The sequence below is a fragment of the Colias eurytheme genome, chromosome 26 (genome assembly GCF_061535395.1).
Source record: "Colias eurytheme isolate Ceu_HAF_F1 chromosome 26, ilColEury1 Martin Lab GWU primary, whole genome shotgun sequence".
Classification (NCBI taxonomy): Eukaryota; Metazoa; Arthropoda; class Insecta; order Lepidoptera; family Pieridae; genus Colias; species Colias eurytheme.
Genome location: NC_143005.1, coordinates 9,567,208 through 9,580,765, shown reverse-complemented (window position 1 = coordinate 9,580,765; position 13,558 = coordinate 9,567,208). Strand labels below are relative to the sequence as shown.

The following is a 13,558-nucleotide window of genomic DNA, read 5'->3' as shown; positions in this document are numbered from 1 at the left end:
TGAGATTCACAGATGAGTTTAAGCCTACACTTATCAATTGTTTTAAGTTGAGTTTTCAAAAGTTAACATACCGTTAAGGAATTTTAACCACATTTGAGAACAAGCTTTTGCCACTTTTTGAGTTAGTCGAAATTTTGTGTTTTTTTGCGGTTAAGTTACGAATTATTCGTTTTAAACTTTTTAGATATTGTAATTTTTGCGCTATAGTCAATGATCATAATTAACGACAGGTAATGTCAGATTGATTTTAATTAGCTAAATTACAGAGAGCGTTTTACGACACAGCGTTTAGAAGCAAGGCAGTTAACAGTACGGCGCAGCGGTTGCGTAGCATATGGAGCAACGTAGCATCATCAGCGGCCAATGGTACGGCTCGATGACGCGATGCCAGGATGACGCAGCACAAACGTTGAGGATACGGTCGCGTACCGTTTTACTGATTTGCTGCGGCAACACTCTGTTTTCAGTTTTCATAGTTGACCAGTAGCATACTGACATCTGTTTACTCGTACGCTGTACGAAGTAAATGTGTGTTGTGTCCACACAACACACATTTACGTAATATTCCAATATTACTACGGTAATGTCGTTTATTAGAAGAAAGTGATATGCTATCTGGCATGAGGTCCAGGATAGTACATGTGTGTTCTGACCGGTCAGTAGGATCGGGGCAGTGTGGAAACCCTGTAAGGTCAGTGTAGGCTGAGGCAGGATGGATGTTATTTTGACAAAAAAAAAATGAAAATGAATTATCGTAGTAATGTAGTGTGAGATATTATGGCGTACGAGGACGCAAGTATGACTGTATCGGAGATAACTTGTGTAAAGTAAAAGTTTGTAACGAGGATTATTGTAACGGTAATGATTTCATTGCAGGAATTGTGCGTGGGATCTGGGTTGCAGTCCACGGTAGTTGAGCCTTCATTTGTGGTGAGCGAGCGTCGTGTCTATGTTATGTGGATGTTGTTGGTGTTCTGTAAGGTCAGTATGGCCGAGCGGTATAGTTGTCTAATCCCGGGATGAAGTACGAGGACGTACGATTGTCAGTATGGCCGAGGAGTGGAGAGAGTGGAGAGAGTCGTGAGTTTGGATTTAATATTGTTGTGTTAAAAAAAAAAGAAAAGAAGGAAAAAAAATAATCCTTAAAAAAAATGATGCAAAAAAAAATTATTCAAAAAAATTATGCAAAAAAAAATGATGCAAAAAAATGATGCAAAAAGAATGATGCAAAAAGAATGATGCAAAAAGAATGATGCAAAAAAAAAGGAGAGCAAAAAGAATGGTGCAAAAAAAAGAGAGCGAGTTATTGAAGGGAGTCCAGTCCAATAACTCGGCTATAGGGATTGCAGATCCGGTCTAGCACGCTATAGGGAAATCTGGTCTAGCGCAGTAAGCTAAAGAGATTTCCGGACTGGCACGCTCGAGGGAAATCTGGAGAGATTTCCGGACTAGCACGCTAGAGGGAAATCTGGAGAGATTTCCGGACTAGCACGGTTGCTGAAGGGCTTGCCGGACCAGCACATTGTTTTAATTGTCTTGTTCCCAGGTGCTCAGAAGTCGCTCGAGGACGAGCGTATGTCAGAATGGCCGTGACGGCGCCACCGTCGAAGCTTTAAAAAAATAACGAACGGCGAACCGATATAAAGCAGCGCGCGCGCACGACTCGGGTCATTCGTTCGCCGACCGTTGCCGAGTGCACATCTATTACGTAGTAGCTTACTATAACTTATTTGTGATGTTTATTTTATTAGTGGTCATAATTGTAATACCAAGTGATTGTATTAGAAATGACTGTATTGTAAAACTGACATGATTTAAAAGAGCAACTATGGAGTTTCTTGCCGGTTCTTCTCTGTAGATACTGCATTCCGAATCGGTGGTAAATAAAGAAATGTTTGAGTTAGAGGTGTTTCTTTGCTCGATTACCCAACGCAACGCCCACAGCTTGAAAATAGATCCACATTTTACACCTTTCTCCGACATATACAACATTTTTTCATTACGTCAATAGCTAAGGTTTTACAGCGCTCAGAAGTGAGTACTATTTTTCAGTACTCTGATCTATACAGTATACTTATATAAATATCTCTAATTTCTGAACATTTTCGCTTAACTATAACTTTTTTATTTATAGTTCTACGACAAAAAGTTACTGGACCAAAGTTGTAGAGAATTTAATTTGCAACAAATAATGTTACTCAATGTTTTTCATCAAATAAATAGTTTAAGAGATATATCGTAAAAACCATATCAACCGCTATTTTCTAGATGGCGGCCGTGGGACAAGGGTGGCGACCCCACAAACTTGGTGATAGCTTCATACTGACCCCCCCTAAACATCAAAAAAATAAAATTGCGTCCTCTAAAAAATGCAACCCCAAATGTAACTTTTCAATGGAGTACTAGTTATTCATGTCTTATACCAATTTAAAAAGAGAATGGTGAATAAGACACCTTAGTATGGCATTGCATGGCTGCGGTATGCGGCGGTAAATGCTTTCCCAATTTATTAAAATAAATAATCATCCAAAAACCAAAATTGCAAGAACTCTAAAAAGCTTATTAATTTAAAACCCACGTAATTGAAACCGCACTCAACTGGCGCGCAATTTGTATGGAAATCGCTTTTTTAAATTTTTATTGTAAATTGATTACTAAGCCATTGTTTAACTTTATTTACCTACAGCTGATTTTTATTATTCGCCCTAATGGCGGTTTTTATATTTTTTAACATGGCGGCAATTACTGGCGAGCGTTAGGTTTTATTAGTTTCCGTTTGCTGAATCGAACCTTTTCTTGTTTACTTTCTGCTTTTTTATCTGTGCACCACAATGCCAGTGTTTTTGCGTCTGTGCTCCAGTTATTTTGTTTGTTGTTGTTCACGAAGCATTAGCTTTTTGCATCGTAGTTTAATTTTATATTTTGTTTTATGTAACGCTTGCATCATACCCTACACACTTATCTAGTAGCGTCTTAAAATTAAATTTGGATCGTTGTGATCTTAAAAATTTTTGAAAATGAAAAATATCCTTTACATTTTAACAGTGAAAAATAAAAATGAATTTCAACAGACCTTTAAATTCATAACATTAGGATGGATTTTTACTGTAATTATTTTATAAGCCATTGTTTTAAATACAATGAAATGAATTGTTGAATTAGGTATATTTTGAAATAGCAAATGTTGGTATATGGATACAACCCAGCTTGAAGGCTTAATGTAATTGAGGCTTTAAATGTTTCATGAGCTTATATTGTCCTTTGGAAAATTACACTCGTTTTTTATTTTGTAACAGAGGTAACTTCTTTTTTATTACCCTCGAATATATATTTAACGTGAAGGCAGGTTCTCGGTTAATGCTTTCCCAATTTCATTATATTTTAATTTGATTTTACTGATCAAAAATATTTTAAAACAAAAAGAATAGTCCAATGTATAAAGTGATTTTATTTGTGCGTGCTCATTCGAAATGATTTTATAAACTTACTCTATTCAATAAAAAATGGTTGAATATTCAATAATTAATTAAATTTTAGCGCCTATTACATCATAAAAGCCAGCCAGTCCTCACTTTTCATAAAACGAGTCTGAAAATGGGCAAAAAGTAATATTACACGACTGATAACAAAGTGAGTCTATTTACATGAAGAGGCTCGGTCAAACAAAGACTCTTATATTACTCTTGTAATAAACCAAAGGCCAAGGAACAGTTTTCTTGAGGAATCTCCAATACTCTTATATTATATTCGTATAGAGATAAGTTTAATTGAATAAATCGAAATGGTTTAGGTACTTGAAGAACGTAGTAGCAACCTATTTATTATATTAATTCATTTGTAATTTAAATTTCAAATTATCCAAGCATATATTAGTCATGCAGTTGTATGAAATTATGCCAATTACATTACATCCTAATATAATACTAAGCCTAATTTGAAATAACCTACTTTGTGAACAATAGATATCTCACTAAGCTAGGGTATTATCACTAAATATTCACAACTAGAAAGTGTCTTACTATTCCAAAAGATTCATTATGTGCTGAATGTTTAAATAAATTTGAATAAAAAATAAATTAGTCACATTAATTTTATCAAATAAGCATGAAAGCAGGAAAGTCCACTTTGAAACGCAAAAATAGTAAAGTAAAGACAATTTAATTACGTTTGCTTATACTCAGGATTTGATCCAGCATCGCGGCTGCTATACTTTGTGACTTTGATAAACAAAAATAACCTACTTATCCTCTTTATTATTAACTCCGCTCAATAAAAACTCCAATATCTAGTGTATTTATGAAACATTTCTATTCATAAAGTCTAGTGTGTGAGATGGTTAGAAGTTGAAAGTTGAGTAGGCCAGTCAACTAGCAAACTATATGCTATAATATGTTACGTTGACAATTGCCTAGTTAATTAGCGTTAAGTCCTATTCCATGATATTATACTATTATTACCTACTATTAATACCTACTTAATGCTATAAATGTCACTCTGTTTATATGTATGTTCGTCTCTTTGTCTATCGAACGTATATGCATAGACTACTTGGTAGATAGTGATGAAATTTGTAACACAAGTAAACCCCACCTTAGGCTAGAACATAGGCTACTCTTTCTCAACATAACTTGGTTCAGAAAGGCATGGAAATATGTATGACTATCATGTGAAAACGTGAAGTTGCGGTCGAGTGGTAATATTGTTATTTGTTACATATGTAGTACAAATTAATAAAATATTAAATGAAATACCACTTCATGTAAATAATGTGAATATTAAATCATATTAAACAATAAAAGCAATGAAATAATTCCAATAAGTTATCGAGTTAACTCTCTCGCAGGTGACGCCTCCATTTGAATAACTCTACATCGCAACTATTAGTTCAGTTCACTGAATTAATTATTTCGCTACAAATTACTGATAAATACGGATTGTTGAAGTCTTTAGCTTATTCATTAGAATATAATATAAAATTAATGTGCTTGCTTCAAATCTTGACACACACGGCTTACGACCTTTGTGTATTGTGTCATACGTTTTAATATTTATTGCTTTAAATATTTAAGCATTGTGCCAAATATAGTTTTATTAACTTTTAATATAACTTAATTCCCTACTCCTAAACTTCGTTAAGTTACGTAATATAACTAACATACGCAATTGATTTATTATTATACGAATATCTTACTAATTTGTATAAATAACTTCCAAGCAATTTATACGGTTATTAAGATTTATCATGAATAATAATTGTTTTAACTATAATATTATCAATAGTGATGAGATTATTTCTATAATCTCCGAAATTAATAAACAAATATATTTTTTTAGCATTAAAACGTTCAAAGTCTAATCTCTTTTTAAAGCCGTTCAAATTGTTGACCTATAAGCTGATCTCAGTCTAACAGAACGTACAAATATATCTCTCTCAAGTCAAACAGTGAGCTAAGATATAAATGAGTCCCTCTATAATTGAGCAGTATTGAGACGAACCCCCGACCTTACTGCCAAACAAAGGGGTCTACATTTCGTTAAGCGCTAACCATTTATCGCCGATACAATGGGGAAAACATTTCTATTTGTGTATTTAAATATTTATCTGGATGAATTCTAGCTCCTTTTTGTTAATAGTGACAAAAGATAGTTAATGGGTCTCGTTAATTATCTCTATTTATACTTTGACACTAAATTTAGAGGTGCTTGTTGACGTAGGAATCTATTTTTATTTCGTGTGTAAATTTTAGGTAATATAACCGATTTGGTATTTAATAATAAGAATAATAGTTCGAGTATTCATTATTTATATTGTATGTTAGGTTTTGATTATAGTCGAAACGTTCCAGAATTAAATACACATTCCACGGATTAATTGAAAACTAAGTTTTAACGAATACGATATTAATATTTAGGTGTTTAATACTGTATATATTTATTGTATACTATTTAATTGCGAAATATCGAAATTCAAGAGATCAAAATGGTTTACTTTTTTTCTTATTCTCTTATTCTCTTTATTTTAAACAGAAGCCGTAGCTCATTTTGTTAAATCTGTATTTTAAATTTTTATGTTTGTCATAAGATTTTCATTTAACACCCAAATAGTAAATCACTACATAGAATAAAACAAAGTAGCTTTCTCTGTCCCTATGTTCTTTTGTATGCTTAAATCTTTAAAACTACGCAACGGATTTTGATGCATTTTTTTTCAATAGATAGAGTGATTCAAGAGGAAGGTTTTAGTATATAATTTATTAGGTTTAAACAAAGCGGGCGAAGCCGCGGGCGATAAGCTTGTATAGCTATAATTATAAAATTGAAGTATTTCAGTTTCTAACGTGGCTATGCGGTGAAAATGTAGACCCGCTTTTAGTTTCTCGTAGAGGATTCGTAGACCGTACATAGATGGTGGCTACGAAATTTATATTATGTAATTTGTCAATAATTGTCTAACACGATTTGTATTTATATAGTTACATAATCAATAACGTGTCATAATTGACGGAGAAGTGAATCCCTTAGTAGAAATATGTATTTTTTTATGCTATTTTATAATCTACTATTATTGTACATGTATCCCAAATAGTTTTTTATTTAATTTTTGCATTACATTTCAACAAATATCTTCACATCCGTATGTACTTAGCAATATTTTTTATAATACACAATCCATTTATACAACAATATACAGTCCGATCTAACTCAGTTTTCGACCGCCAAAATTTGACAAGAGAAACAAATATGACTTTGGTAAATCCGCATTTGACAAATGAAAAAATAATGTAAACAACATAAAAAGCACATACACAACGAGCTTTATCGCAAACAAAGATTGTTTGATGAATTACTTTGCGGGCGAGGCTGGCAGTACTTGGCGGATTAGATTGATACAAAACGGGCTCGATATACAAATACATGATTGAAAACATGTTATTATTGGGAAAAGAAAATATATTTGTTAACATTTCGTTGTAATAACCATTTAAAATAATTAACATTGATACCATATAAGATAGAGTTTGGAGGATGAATTTTATGTAATTTTGACACAAATGAAATTATACCATACAAGGAAATAGGAATATATTGATTTGAATAATATTGATACCTTTATTTTATTGGCATTATTAGTTAGCATTATTTAATTCATTATTAAAATGAAAACCGCATGTTTAATAAGAAAGTTATTCGGCATTTACTTAAAAATTTAAAACGGTATCTGATGCAAACACGTACAGAATTATTCAAAAAACTTTGTAAAATCAAATTCTTTTTAATAGATGTTGTCAGAACTGAAATCTAACTGAGGTTTAAATTTATGAACTCATTAAACCGTAGACCACAAGTTTTAGTATTTAGTTTCATCTTGTTATTTCATCTACAATAAAACATGGGTATTTATTAGTTATTATATGAATAATCCAAATCTAACAGATTTATTTCGTTTATTACTCTATTCATTTTCAAAACTAAATAAGTAACGTTGAAATATGCAATTAACATTAACAGTATGTGTGAGATAAAGACTTAATTATTTTACTATAAAGATAATTTAAAATTGGGTCCTAAATGACATATTGAAATGAATTTTCCCTTGAATGGAACAAATTTATACCCCCAGTAATCTCATCAATATCATTTTGTATCAAATTTGTTTGCTATTAAACAGAATTATAAGAAAATCTGACTTTTATTGAAATAGATGGACTTAATGAGCTTAAAGTTGTTGATTTGATAAATGCCTAGTAGTCGATCGAGATGATTTATTGGTTAATAAGGAGACTTATAAATAAATTATAATTATTTCAACGGTATTCAATTTATATAAATAAAAATTAGCTTGATTTTTATTTGTAACTTCTATTACAATGTACTTCTTATATTCAACATTTATTCTTAATGCTTTTTGGCCCCGTTCGATAGAAATAGCTCTCTTTTAATATAAATTGTATTATAAGATTCTCTTAGTCGTGGAAAAACACCACATAAAGTTGATAGAAAAATACACGTACCGTAAGATAGAGTTTTTTTGCGAGTCAACAAAATACGAGAGCCTACTCGGATAAGTTGTAGCGCAAAGAGCTTTTGTTTTCAATGGTGCCAAACGAAAAACGAAGTCAAAGTAGACATTCCATGATATAAAGTGTAAGTACATCGTATGTATTTTACTGTTTTTTAGTGTTTTTAATTCATTAGGACTTGTCTTTGTAATTAATATGATAGTTATTATTTTTTTAACACTAAAACGAACTATTCATTTCTTGGCTTTTATCCGTAAACATTACTCAATTTTTTATATAGTCTGTGTCATATTATTTTTATCAATACTTTATTCAGATATATGAATCATAATACATATATAAACTTATTTTATCGATTTTATTTCTTATAATTCCATTTTTTTAATGATTAATATAGACCAGTTAATCATTGATTAGTTTTTGTGATGCTTTTTTTGACAGAAGAGATTTTTTTTTTTTACAAATAACCTACATGTATTAGTTTTCAGCAGCTGCGTGTTTTCTACTTTCTTAAATATACAAAATGTCATATGATTGGAATTTTCAAGGCATTCTCAATTGTATTTTTTAAACTTATCTGTATCTGTACATACTTCTTTATTTCTAATACTATATTTACTCAATTTTTATATAATTTTAAATAATCGTAAAGTTTCTGCTTCAAATTTTACTTATTGAGATTGTTGTTGGAAAATATAGTTATTATTTATTAGGTTTTTGATTTACGACTAAAAATTTTATATATAAGCAGAAATACTTTCCCATGGGAAAATTACTTGAAAACAGTGTTTACAGTGTGCTTGTAAATATAAGTAAATGTAATCATTTCTAATTATAAACCATGTGTCCCTATATCGCAATTTTCTTGCATTTCCTTCATCCATATTTCAGGAACTGAAATATAATTTCAAAAATGAACTCACCGTTATACTTCGTGGTAAAGTTTTCGGGAACGGACAGTAAGCTTCTAGCCAGTATCTCGATCACGACTAATGCCCTTTAAGCCTCCGAAGCCTTATATACCAGTTGGTTGAGTTGAGGGTGATGGGCGGAGCCATCCAGCGCATGGCTGTTGAAGCCCCGCCCATTTTGAATATTCTCATGACGTCATTGATGACGTCTTGATGATGACTGAAACTACTGAAGCCTAGAATCCTTTAAGGATATCAATTAGGGTCCTGTTAAGTCTGGCAGGTCTTTTGTTCTTTGCAATAATGAATTTAAATGATAATTATAAATTAATTTAGTAACGATTCAACCTAAAAATATGCGACGCGTAGAAGGTATTGTGTATTTGTTTTAATAATAAGTTACTTGTGTTTGAACTGTAATCTATTTCTAAGCGCGAAATTACTCAGTCTTTTTAGTGGTCGTCCAAGTCTACCAAAAATTTACGTTATCAGACAGGCTGTAGGCTTGTTTTATAAAAAAAAATATTCACTGCGCAATTTAAAAGCTATATCTATGACAAAAAATTATACTTGGAGATAAGAAATATTATTAGACTGCTCTTAATTGTGCTCTACAGCTGGCTACGATTACAATATTTAAATAGCAGTAACAATAATCCATAGTATTATTTTTACGTTTCAAATTAAAATCAGTATTTTAATCAACATGTATCTCAAGACCTTTTCAATTATTAAGTAAATATTATTATAAAATTATATTGGAAAAACATTTACAGGCATGAAATAAGTATCAGAAAGCCTTTTCAGTTAAAATAAATACAAAATTTACCTGAGCTAATTCCAGTCACAAATTATTGTCACATTCAAAAGTTCTTCAATATCTGTATCGAATTTTCCGCTGTGCCGAAGAAATAAAGTATCTAATAACAAGAATTTAATGTCATGTGCCATAAAGAGCAATTGTTGGCAAACTGTTAACGCGAATGTAGGCTCGTAAACTTAGTTGAACTGGCAGTCGTAAAAACTTCCGACAGTTTCCCTTATGCTCTAAATACTGTCCGTCTATTAATTAACAGCGATTAATAAAGACAACTTTATTTTGGACTAAATGTCGCTTGCAGTATGACTGGATAAATGCAGCCTAAATGTCTTAATTAACCCATTGACCACCGAGCGGCCCGATCGGGCCGAGACACAATAGATTTTCTATTGTGTCTGTGATCCGAGGACTGACGGAATAAGAGCAGTCTGTAAGCGATTTACTACCAAGATGGTTCTACTGCTTTTGAGTTAAAAATAAATATACAAATTTGCATAAGTTATGTTTATGTAACACGACGTTATGTGTACAATCAAAAGTTTTGTTTTAAATATAGCTTTAATATCTTCTTTCTTCATTAATTTTAAGTAAAAGTGTATCACGTTAAAACTAGTGGATAGTTTTACGTTTATCAGAAGGAGTGCATATTGTTTAGAACCTAAAATTTAGATCAATAGGATGGATGGATGGATGGATAGATATAAAATCAAGACGGTCCAGCTACCGGGACTCGAACCTGAGCGAAAGCGCTGTATTTCTACATTATCTGCTCTGCTATGAAATTGGCACTTCGAAGACGTAGCTTATTAGTATTTATTACATATAAATAGCCTAAAATAACCTTATAACATAATACAACCGTCAGGATTATCAGATGTGCATAAAGTAGTAGCACTGGGTTCAAACCAAAACACAAATATTATTCTTTTTAAAGTGAAACTTTTATTACATCGTCTCAAACTTTTTGGTCTGTGTAGCGCATGTCGCGTGTATCGCGGCTGCCGAGTAGGTATACCTACTTGGCAGCCGACCGTCACGCGACATGCGCTACACAAAGCAGTGTTCGGAACCGTTCGAGCAGTTTCACTTTTACCGTGTTTTCATAATTTTAACTATGCTTCTTTGTATGGATAATCCCCAGAAGCCCACCACCCCAAGAGCAGTGAAACAGAACACGATGGTGCTTTCTTTCTTGGAACTATAATAAGTTTATTTTAAACGAACCTTAACAATTATTCGTACTTATATGAACGGTTAATCGAGTAACAACAAACTCAGTCACTCTATTTCATAATTAACATCATAATAGTTTAACGATTAATTTAGTTAACTGGGAGGGGCATTCGTCGGGAGCATAACTTCGATGAACAATTATTTGTATGCGTAAACTGGAGCTATCAATTAGTACTCGCAGTTAAAGTTATTGCCGTTTTTATTCGCGTTTTACATTCATTGGCGCGACGCGATGTATAACTTTGTGGTTTATATCATACTAGTGGTAGCAAGTGGCTTTGCTCGTCTGATTGAAGGTAGGAAATAAAAAATTAGGCTACAGATACTCATTAATTTAAATCTATACTTATCTAATATTATAAAGCAACAGTAGCGAAGAAACCGCGAAGCGCAGCTATATAGTCATAGAATAAAATACGAAAATATTTGTGAGTCAGGTTTTATGTTTTAATAATATGTTAAATATAAATGCAATAGGACTTCGGAATCCATGCTGCGCTTTAAGGTTATCTCATGGCCATGGTAATTAAAGTATTTTTAATCCAATATATTATCATATGGAAAATTTTAAATACTGATACAAAATGCATAAACATTTTATTTGATATTCTCATATAAGCGTGACCTAGATAATCACTAATCAGCCATCATATCATCACAATTATAACCACTGATACATCTGTTTAATAAAACAAATAGTGAATAAATAGCATCATATTAAGTGCAGATCTCACACGATGAACAAGCTTGTGCAAATAAGTTTGTGCAAATAAGTTCGAGGGCGGCGAGCACGTACACAGGCGTTGTTTGTCCGCAGATTGGTCGGTAATAAATTGATGTCCTAATATTAACTATATTTACTCACACAGATTACCGATGATATGGTGTATTTTACTGTTTTGTTTGCGATCACGTGTTTATTGATTTACCTAGTGTTTTATGGTACTAAAGATTGAAATATGAAAACGCTCTGGAAATGTATTTCTGACTAGATTTCCGCCCGCGGCTTCGCCCGCGTTTTCAAAGGAAAACCCGCATAGTTCCCGTTCCCGTGGGATTTCCGGGATAAAACCTACCTTTACCTACCTTTACCTATTCTGTGTGTTAATCCAAGTTACCCTCTATATGTGTGCTAAATTTCATTGTAATCGGTTCAGTAGTTTTTACGTGAAAGAGTAACAAACATCCATACATCCATACATCCATACATCCTTACAAACTTTCGCCTTTATAATAGTATTAAGATTAAGATTAAGATTAAGATTGACTGGAATAGTATCATCATTGTCGTAGTACATACATCGTCGTATGAGCAGTTCTTGGTTGACTGAATTGGACTCTACCTTAGAAGTATATATTTCAATGTCTTGTATTTACGTTCACTTTTTCAAAGTCTGGTATTCTTATCAGTCAATTGTAGATATCATTTCAAATTATTTTTTAATTTTTCTTGTATAGGTATTTATTCATTTTGCTTATTTATTGACATTTGAGTGAGTAATATTTTCTTCATCTAGATTCGAAACAAGTGATTAATTATTTGCCTCTTTGAAAGACAGGAATCTAAAAAGAAATCCCAACCTTAACCTAATTAAAAGTTCGTTAAAAAGTTTTTCCTATGCAATTATTCGCATTGAAATATACAATGATATAAATCTTAAACAATCCCTTAGTACATCAATTTAATTAATTACAGAGCTTTCAGGTAAATGCTTCATCTAATTAATTACAATCGCAAATAGCTGCAGCAGTTGTGTAGCTCTGCCCACACAGATGGACAAATAACTGACGTAGGTGTTCTATATGCTCTCTTGGAGTAATAATAGTATATTATATTTCATTTAGGGCCGATTTTTCAATGCTTGGATAAATCTTATCCGTCCAATAAAGTATTACACGATAATATGAAAATGTCACGTAAACTGTCAAATACGGGCAATTAGAATACGTTTTTAAAATGGTAGTTTTATACATTATTCGACGAATAAGTTTTATCCAAGCATTGAAAAATCGGCCCTTAATAAATGTTCTAAAAATAGATGCTACAATCTGCAATGATTAATTAATTCTTTTAAGTGAAACTTATAAGACGCGTTGAGAGTAAAATTTTTGTAGGTCGCGTAATGGCAATATCGTCACGTCATGGAGTAAGGCGATGATTTTGGTATCTTTGAATCTTGCGAATGAAGTTTCGTTTCTGACACGTGTGCTCGACACACACGCTCTTTTTTGTATAAGTTAGGTACTGCTTAAAATACTTGGTTCTAGGTTGGATCCGCGATTAAGACATTAAAGAAAATAAATGCCTCTTGCAATTTAATGATAAAAAAAGCAATACTCGAAATCACCATAGTGGTTATTTTTATTAACTTTTTATTAACTAACATTTTTCTTACATTTTACGGGTCAACTATTTAGTTTCAACGGAAGAAATAGACATAAAATGTATCTTTTTACAATATTCCCATTTCGCTTCGAGCTTATAAGTTGACCCATTTTCACCGTGTTTTGCATTTTAATAAAGATCTTTATAAATTGCATACATTAAGACCCTCTTCGAATCGAAACGTTTT

The 13,558-nt window shown here is 32.1% G+C and overlaps 1 protein-coding gene across 1 annotated transcript in view; it reads right to left on the bottom strand.

Annotated features, from left to right (window-relative positions):
* Mip (Myoinhibiting peptide precursor) overlaps positions 1 to 8,998 on the bottom strand; it is a 64,203-nt gene extending 55,205 nt beyond the window's left edge. The window contains exon 1 of the mRNA XM_090116803.1: positions 8,945 to 8,998. The gene's annotated coding sequence lies outside the window, so the exon portion shown is untranslated. The remainder of the gene's footprint in view (positions 1 to 8,944) is intronic.
* Between the last annotated feature and the right edge of the window lie 4,560 nt (positions 8,999 to 13,558).